The sequence below is a fragment of the Schistocerca americana genome, chromosome 5 (assembly GCF_021461395.2).
Source record: "Schistocerca americana isolate TAMUIC-IGC-003095 chromosome 5, iqSchAmer2.1, whole genome shotgun sequence".
Lineage (NCBI taxonomy): Eukaryota > Metazoa > Arthropoda > Insecta > Orthoptera > Acrididae > Schistocerca > Schistocerca americana.
In genome coordinates, this window is record NC_060123.1 from 542,515,875 (window position 1) to 542,525,097 (window position 9,223).

A 9,223-nucleotide genomic window follows, 5' to 3' on the forward strand; every position below is an offset into this window, starting at 1 on the left:
TGCGACTTAACTACTGAGGTCATCAGTCGCCTAGAACTTAGAACTAATTAAACCTAACTCAAGGACATCCATGCCCGAGGCAGGATTCGAACCTGCGACCGTAGCGGTCACGTGGTTCCAGACTGAAGCGCCTAGAACCCCAAGGCTACACCGGCCGGCTACAAGTGGCTTCTCTGAGGCCTCTGTACTGAGCCCAGCTCAGAAACGTCGGACAATTTAGATACTGACAATGAGGTCAAAAGTCCAGAAGAATTTTATTGACTGGAACTTTGCATCATCTGTTAATGGAGATCGAGTGATATGCTTCTCCTCTCAATGTGTCAACTGAGAAAGTTCCTGAAGAGGTGCCTGAACAAATTAATGAGTCCCGGAAGAGGAGCGATATTTTTGGCGTCATTTATTTGGAGACTGAACTTTTTTTTTTTGTATTGCCAGATATGATACTGACCTTATCATTCTCCAGACTGAAAGCACTCAAGTCCTCAACAAGGAAGTGAGCATCGCACCCATTCAATTTATGGAAGAAGGTGGAGACATGTTATAGTTTGAACTTCATGTTGCATGTGTTGTGAGCTGCACTGCGGAACCTTCCTGTTAGTTGAGAGTGTCCTCTACGTTGAGTTCCCACTTTTTTGTCCAAAGGCAGGTCACAAATACGACATTTAAATGCATGCTTTCATAAGGCATTGTTGTCCTGCGAGTTGGTCATTGAGATGTTTTTTCTGTTAAGGCCCTCAAAATCCCATGGAAGTTTTACAACGTCACAGAGAAACCATCTTGCATGATTATCCCCAACATATGAGTCCAATTTTTTGCGACTGCAGTCATGCAAGCATAAGACCTGATATGCTGTCACATACGGTAAGTAAAGTGGTTCGAGACGAGTTAGAATCGCCTTCACAATGTACCAGAGGAACTAGTAAACACTAAAAGTCAGTGTATACAACAAAGGGACATCGTTTGTGGTGGTGAGCGTTCTTAAATTTTATGAACTTCTTACCAACGGTGGGAATGACCACATGTACCAGTTCCAGGGCTGAGCAATCAATCAGATGTCTTTATAAATATGCAGGCTTAATAGGAGAGTTAAGGCAACGCATAAAAATATCTTGCCCCTCATCTGTGGGGAAAATAGGTGAGACATGTATCTCATGCGAAGGTAGTGTTGCTTCTCGCCCTCGTGCCTTTATGCTGCACATCTCCTGTCTTGGTACTTTTCTCATCTACATGCTGCCTGTAAACATGAACAGAAAAATTGGGGTTCGGCCTGTCGAATTTTGGCAGATCTGGGACTGTGACACGGAATGAGAATGCTTCAAAGTTATAGTGTCCGCGGAAGTTAGATTTTTTGTATTTATTCATACGACAGGCATTTTTGGTTAATTTCTATCACAAGCCAAAATTGACCATCCTAAGCATTATTAATTCTTCTCTTCTAGATTCTGGATAACGTAGCTATTTAGGGACAATATCACCTGGGAGTTGGATGTAATTGGACCCCCATCAACTGCATAAAAAACGCCACAGTACACATCAAGATGGATTATGCGGCTGAAGACCTTACCAGACTCTCTTCCCTTCACATCGGAAAAACACTTTAGTAGAACGCTTGCACTTAGAGTTCCGTTCCACTCTGCAACTGACATGTCCTGTGATGGTACGCCATCTTTCCGCCATAGTTTGATGATACTTGTCTCTGCAGCATCATTACTGCCTTCTTCAGCAGTGTGCTACAGCCAGTGGAAGAGAACTGCTTTGCATCTGATGGTAGGATGTGGCTGAGTACTAATGATTTCAGGGAGATTCCTTTTCGACACCGCTTGGCATGCGTGAAAGGTGTGAGTCAGATGTCATAATCCAGCATTGACGTTATCAATGCGGGCCTGTAAGATCCCCATCCTGAGAGCACTAGCAACTGCAGAGTAGTGTAATGTCGCGTGATTTACCTGCTGTTGGTGGAAAAAGCGAGCTGTAGGCTGCTGCTATTAGACCCTGGACACAGTGATGTCATTGATAGCACCGGCATGCTACTACTAGGCGGGGGGCAGTGGGCTGATAGTCCTGGCTAAGGTGCCATTGAAGATGTCGATAGCACTGCCCAGCTACCTTCAGCCAGGGGCCAGTAACCTAATTGCCCAGGCTGAAGTGACAGTGATGAAGTCGACAGTCCCACGCTGCAACTGCTATGCTGAGGTGATGCGAAGGTCGATGCTCGTACCAATGAAGAGGCCGACAACACTATTTTGAGTGCAGCACCTTCTGCAGTGGAAGAAGAAGCGAAACTGATTTGCGCCACAGAGGGATACAAGCAACAGAAACGCACATCACCCAGTGATAAATTCTGATATTTAGTTCATGGTTAGTTGACACTAAGTACTTTCAAAGAGTGAGGAGGGGTTGACAGCAGTGACGTCGGCGACACCGCCTTGCTTCTGATAGGTGGTATATTGATGGTCCAAACAATAAAACCGAGTTAATTATAAAAGAAGTGACACATACACACATAACATACATAATTAGAGATCAACTGACGTCATAAACAACAATAGCCTTCTTCTTCATGCTCATGGCTGCTTCTGGCTGCACTTCATGATGAACAGCAAATGATGGTGCACATGCAATCACATTACCATAAAAATGAATATCAAAGGTTGAGGAGCTGAGCTTGCACTGTATTGTCTGTTGAATGTTTACTATTTTTGTTTTCCGGATTTGACTTCCAACGAAATTCAATGATGTTGGCGTCGCTCTGCTTACTATCTTTTTTTTTCAGACTCTGCTCTGATATCAAGTTTTCATACTGTTAAGGTATCTTACTCACTACAGAGCAGCACCCTCGAATGGTTGATAAATTCTGCTAGTAGGTTTGAGCGTTATGTTTCTTATGGATCTCATGCTGGTTGCGACATCGTTCAAATGTTTTAGGAATGAATAATTTGTTGCAACAAATACCTGAACACTGAGCCACTGTGTACGTTTCGCTGACGTGACGTCATAATATATTTTGAATACTTTACATTAATTTCCCGTTATAACAAATACCCGAAAACTGAACATATTGCTTCAAAGCAGTTGGAAACTCGAGGAACGAGGTACAGAATGCTGGGAAGGTGGGCTTGCTGTGTCTGTGTTCCCAGAATGATAAGAAAGCACTGAAGCAAAATATAGTACACTCACAGTGTGTGATACAAAAGCGTCCCACACATGGGTGCAGTGCCTACATCTACATCTACGTGATTCCTCTGCTATTCACAATAAAGTGCCTGGCAGAGGGTTCAATTAACCACCTTCATGCTGTCTCTCTACCGTTCCACTCTCGAACGGTTGGGTTGGGTTGTTAGGGGAAGGAGACCAGACAGCGAGGTCATCGGATTCATCGGATTAGGTAAAGATGGGGAAGGAAGTCGGCCGTGCCCTTTCAAACATCTACATCTACATCTACATTGATACTCCGCAAGCCACCCAACGGTGTGTGGCGGAGGGCACTTTACGTGCCACTGTCATTACCTCCCTTTCCTGTTCCAGTCGCGTATGGTTCGCGGGAAGAACGACTGTCTGAAAGCCTCCGTGCGCGCTCTAATCTCTCTAATTTTACATTCGTGATCTCCTCGGGAAGTATAAGTAGGGGGAAGCAATATATTCGATACCTCATCCAGAAACGCACCCTCTCGAAACCTGGCGAGCAAGCTACACCGCGATGCAGAGCGCCTCTCTTGCAGAGTCTGCCACTTGAGTTTATTAAACATCTCCGTAACGCTATCACGGTTACCAAATAACCCAGTGACGAAACGCGCCGCTCTTCTTTGGATCTTCTCTATCTCCTCCGTCAACCCGACCTGGTACGGATCCCACACTGACGAGCAATACTCAAGTATAGGTCGAACGAGTGTTTTGTAAGCCACCTCCTTTGTTGATGGACTACATTTTCTAAGCACTCTCCCAATGAATCTCAACCTGGTACCCGCCTTACCAACAATTAGTTTTATATGATCATTCCACTTCAAATCGTTCCGTACGCATACTCCCAGATATTTTACAGAAGTAACTGCTACCAGTGTTTGTTCCGCTATCATATAATCATACAATAAAGGATCCTTCTTTCTATGTATTCGCAATACATTACATTTGTCTATGTTAAGGGTCAGTTGCCACTCCCTGCACCAAGTGCCTATCCGCTGCAGATCTTCCTGTATTTCGCTACAATTTTCTAATGCAGCAACTTCTCTGTATACTACAGCATCATCCGCGAAAAGCCGCATGGAACTTCCGACACACTCTACTAAGTCATTTATATATATTGTGAAAAGCAATGGTCCCATAACACTCCCCTGTGGCACGCCAGAGGTTACTTTAACGTCTGTAGACGTCTCTCCATTGATAACAACATGCTGTGTTCTGTTTGCTAAAAACTCTTCAATCCAGCCACACAGCTGGTCTGATATTCCGTAGGCTCTTACTTTGTTTATCAGGCGACAGTGCGGAACTGTATCGAACGCCTTCCGGAAGTCAAGAAAAATAGCATCTACCTGGGAGCCTGTATCTAATATTTTCTGGGTCTCATGAACAAATAAGGCGAGTTGGGTCTCACACGATCGCTGTTTCCGGAATCCATGTTGATTCCTACATAGTAGATTCTGGGTTTCCAGAAATGACACTTGCCTGGAGCGATTTAGGAAAATCACGGAAAAATCACGGAAAACCTAAATCAAGGTGGCCGGACGCGGGATTGAACCGTCGTCCTCCCCCACTCTCGAACGGCAAACGGGAAAAACGAGCACTTGAATTTTTCAGTGCCAGCTCTGATTTCTCTTATTTTATCATGATGATCATTTCTCCCTATGTAGGTGGGTGCCAACAGAATGTTTTCGCAATCGGAGGGGAAAACTATTGATCGGAATTTCATGAGAAGATCCCGTGGTAACGAAAAACGCCTTTATTTTAATGATTGCCACTTCAATTCACGTATCATGTCCGTGACACTATCTCCCCTATTTCGCGATAGTACAAAACGAGCTGCGCTTCTTTGTACTTTTTCGATGTCATCCGTCAGTCCCACCTGATGCGGATCCCACACCGCACAGCAGTACTCCAGAATAGGGCGGACAAGCGTAGTGTAAGCAGTATCTTTGGTAGACCTGTTGCACCTTCTAAATGCTCTGCCAATGAATCGTAGTCGTTGGTTTGCTCTACCCACAATATTATCTATATCATCGTTACAATTTAGGTTACTTGTAATTGTAAGTATTTAGTTGAATTTACAGCCCTCATATTTGTGTGACTTATTGCGTAATCGAAATTTAGCTTATTTCTTTTAGTACTCGTGTGAATAACTTCGCACTTTTCTTCATTCAGGGTCCATTGTCACTTTTTGCACCATATAGATATCTTATCTAAATCATTTTGCAAGTCGTTTTGATCATCTGACAACTTTACAAGACGGTAAAAGACAGCATCTTCTGTAAACAATCTAAGACGGCTACTCAGATTGTCTCCTATGTCGTTAATATAGATCAGGAAGAATAGAGGGCTTATAACACTTCCTTGGAGAACGCTGGATATTACTTCTGTTTTACTCTTTGAGATTTCCGAACTGTGACCTTTGTGACAGGAAATCACGAATCCAGTCGCACAATTGAGGCGATACTCCGTAGGCACGCACTTTGATTAGAAGATTCTTGTGAGGAACTGTGTCAAGAGCCTTCTGGAAATCTAAAAATATGGAATCAATTCGACATCCTCTGTCGATAGCACTTATTACTTCATGAGTATAAAGAGCTAGTTGTGTTTAACAAGAACGATATTTTCTGAATCCGTGCTGACTATATGTCAATAAATAGTTTTCTTCGAGGTACTTCATAATGTTCGAATACAGTATACGTTCTAAAACCCTACTGCAAATCGATGTTAGTGAAATAGACCTGTAATTCAGCGGATTACTCCTACTTCCTTTTTTGGGTATTGGTGTGACTTGAGCAATTTTCCAGTCTTTAGGTACGTATCTTTCTGTGAGCGACTTGTTGTATATAGTTGCTAAATATGGAGCTATTTTATCAGCATACTCTGAAAGGAACCTGACTGGTATACAATCTGGACCAGAGGCCTTGCCTTTATTAAGTGATTTAAGCTGCTTTTTCACACCGAGGATATCTACTTCTACGTTTCTCATCTTGGCAGTTGTTCTTGATTGGAATTCAGGATTATTTACTTCGTCTTCTTTGGTGAAGGAGTTTCGGAAAACCGTGTTTAATAACTCTGCTTTAGTGGCACCGTCATCAGTGACTTGACCATTGTTATCGCGCAGTGAAGGTATGGACTGTGTCTTGCCACTGGTGTGCTTTATGTATGACCAGAATCTCTTTGGGTTTTCTGGCAGATTTCGAGACAGAATTTCGTTGTGGAAATTATTAAAAGCATCTCGCATTGAAGTACGCGCCATATTTCGAACTTCTGTAAAACTTTGCCAATCTCGGGAATTTTGCGTTCTTTTAAATTTGGCATGCTTATTCCATTGCTTCTGCAACGCCAATCTGATCCGTTTTGTGTACCGTGGAGGACCAGTACTATAACTTATTAATTTATGTGGTATATATCTCTCAATTGCTGTCGATACTATCTCTTTGAAAACATTCCACAACTTCTCTACACTTACATGATCAGATCAGAAGGATTGAAGACTGTCTTTTAAAAAGGAGGTAAGAACGTTTTTATCAGCTTTTTTTTAATAGATGTACTTTGCGTTTCTTTCTGATGGTTGTAGGTGTTACGGTATTCAGCCTAACAGCAACTGCCTTGTGGTCGCTAATGCCTGTGTTCGTCACAACACTCACTATTTGTCCAGGATTATTTGTTGCTAAAAGGTCAAGTACGCTTTCGCAACCATTTACGCTTCGAGTGGGCTCATGAACTAATTGTTCGAAATAATTTTCTGAGAAAACATTCAGTACAATTTCGAAAGATGTTGTATGCCTGCAGGGGAGGGGGTTGTAGGGATTGGGCGGTGCCTGTAAGGGTATCTGGAAATCGTCCCTTGTTACCTCTTAGGTTCATCTTCGCATTGTTTCCGGAAGGTTGTTCTGGGTGGGTGTTTCGCAGTGGCAAGTCTCATTAACATGATGTATTGCCGCTTCTTGGTTGTTTCTCAGCCCTGTCGGCTTGCAATTTGTAAGTTGATATTTTATTATGATATAGGCTGTTGCATTACCAAATGCGTTACTGTCCTAGTCTGTGACGTCTTGTCTAATGGCATATTCCCACACGATGCATTCCGGGGTGCCTATTGCTCCACATTCACGAATGTCGCATTTTTAGTAAGTAGCTGGAATAAACCATGTTCGACAGATAGTGTATAGCTCTCGTGATCGGAAGGAAATATGTCATTATTACTGTTTCATTTACATTAGGGAGGAACTGGTACATTGGTTCTGCTTGCTGTTTCTGCTGTGTCCCAGATTTCGTGTCATTCTCTATCAATGCATGACTATTTCCTTATGCAATATGGTTGTTATGTCCTGTAACTCTTTTATGGTACCATATTCCTTCTTACAGCTAGGTCCAAACGTAGCAAGCATTGTATCATCTGCAGCACTTAAGTCCGTGTTGTTCTACACGCGTCTGATTGTAAATCTTTTGAAGATGATGCTGCAGCTTCACCTGTGAACTTTCGATGCAAAATTTTGTTGCAACGCCTTTAAACCACCACTCTGTCCTATATTTTAAAATTAGCAGTTTAATTTTTGAGTAAGGCAAACGTAAGATATTATCTCTATAAAATGTTGAATTTTACAGCTGTAGTAAATAAGAAACAGGAATCGAATATTCTGTTGTCTGAGAGCGTTGCACAGATTCGCCGTGCTGAGCTGGACTGGACAGTGCAATTGTAAAATCGAGTAGAAACTGTTATCAATGCTATAAGGCACGGGTTTACGTAGCTCTGCAAGATGAAGCATAGGTACGGAAACGACATGTAATCCTTCGAACTGTTTTGAGGAGTTTGAGGACGAGAGAGAGATGGAGAGAGTAGAGTGAAAAGTTCATATCAGCACACCCACTTCTTGAGTTTTTAGTGACGAGTATCGAGTCGCCACATACCATTCAAGCAAAACTCCTTAGTCAGCAGTTTTCGATCCTCGGAGTATTGTACATTCATTATGCTGGCTGTCGCCTCATTTTCGACTATTACGCAATAAGATAAAAAATAACTTTTGTTAAACCAACATTGATACACTTACAAGAGTTGTTTTTCCCAGCGTGTGACAAGATTTGATGTGGTTTGTTTTTGAGAGAGATGTTACTTTCGTGGAGTCCTTGCATGGGAGTTTCAGAGCCCCAGGGATCGGAGCACACTTTAGATGTGGATGGATCAGATGATCCAAACTGCGCTAAGAACCAACAAGAAATTTTCTTTGTTCTTAATATTAAATACCGAAATACACGCAATAATACTTACGTCAAAGGACGCCTAAATCAGATTCACAGAAAAATATAAAAGACACATTTCGGAACATCGATGCTGTGTGTTTCAGTTTTTTATGTGTCTTCGTCCCGCCAAGAACCGAAGGAATATTCCATAAACTTCTTTGCTCTTATTTTTTGTATAGTGTTCGGAATAGCAATTTTATTTACGATTAGTAGTGTGGTTATGTCCAACGACTAGTTAGCAAGTTATTCTGAAAGAGTACTATGGTATCTTTTGGTTTAGGTAGGACATTAGAGAAGTCATTGCGCTGATTTTAGTTTCTTTCCGTTTCAAAGGGGGACAGATGAAGTTTAACTCGAGATGTGCTATAAAGGTAATAGACGATTTTTCTCGTTTACTTAGGACTTTTTAGTTAGAAAAAGTTACCGTTTCTGTCTCACAACAGGAAACATTAGAAAATGTGCCACTATTAATCAATGACTATGGTTTCTGCACGACAGATATCGATGTCAGAGAACAATTAGACAATATTTTCCGCACTTGTTGCGTTGGGAGGGATGGGGCAGTACAGTAGCCATCACGTTCTCCCGAACACACGCCCATGCATTTTTTTTTGTGTTGGGAGATGAAGCGTTTGGAGTATGAAACACAGATAGAGATAACAGAAGAGAAACTACACTGATAAGCCAAAACACCAAGACCACTGCCACGCGCGATTTTGGATCCCCCTTGTGGCGATCTGCCACGTGACGCACTAACAAAAGTGTGTAGGTGGAGCACACACGGATTTGGGATCACCCTAGTGAA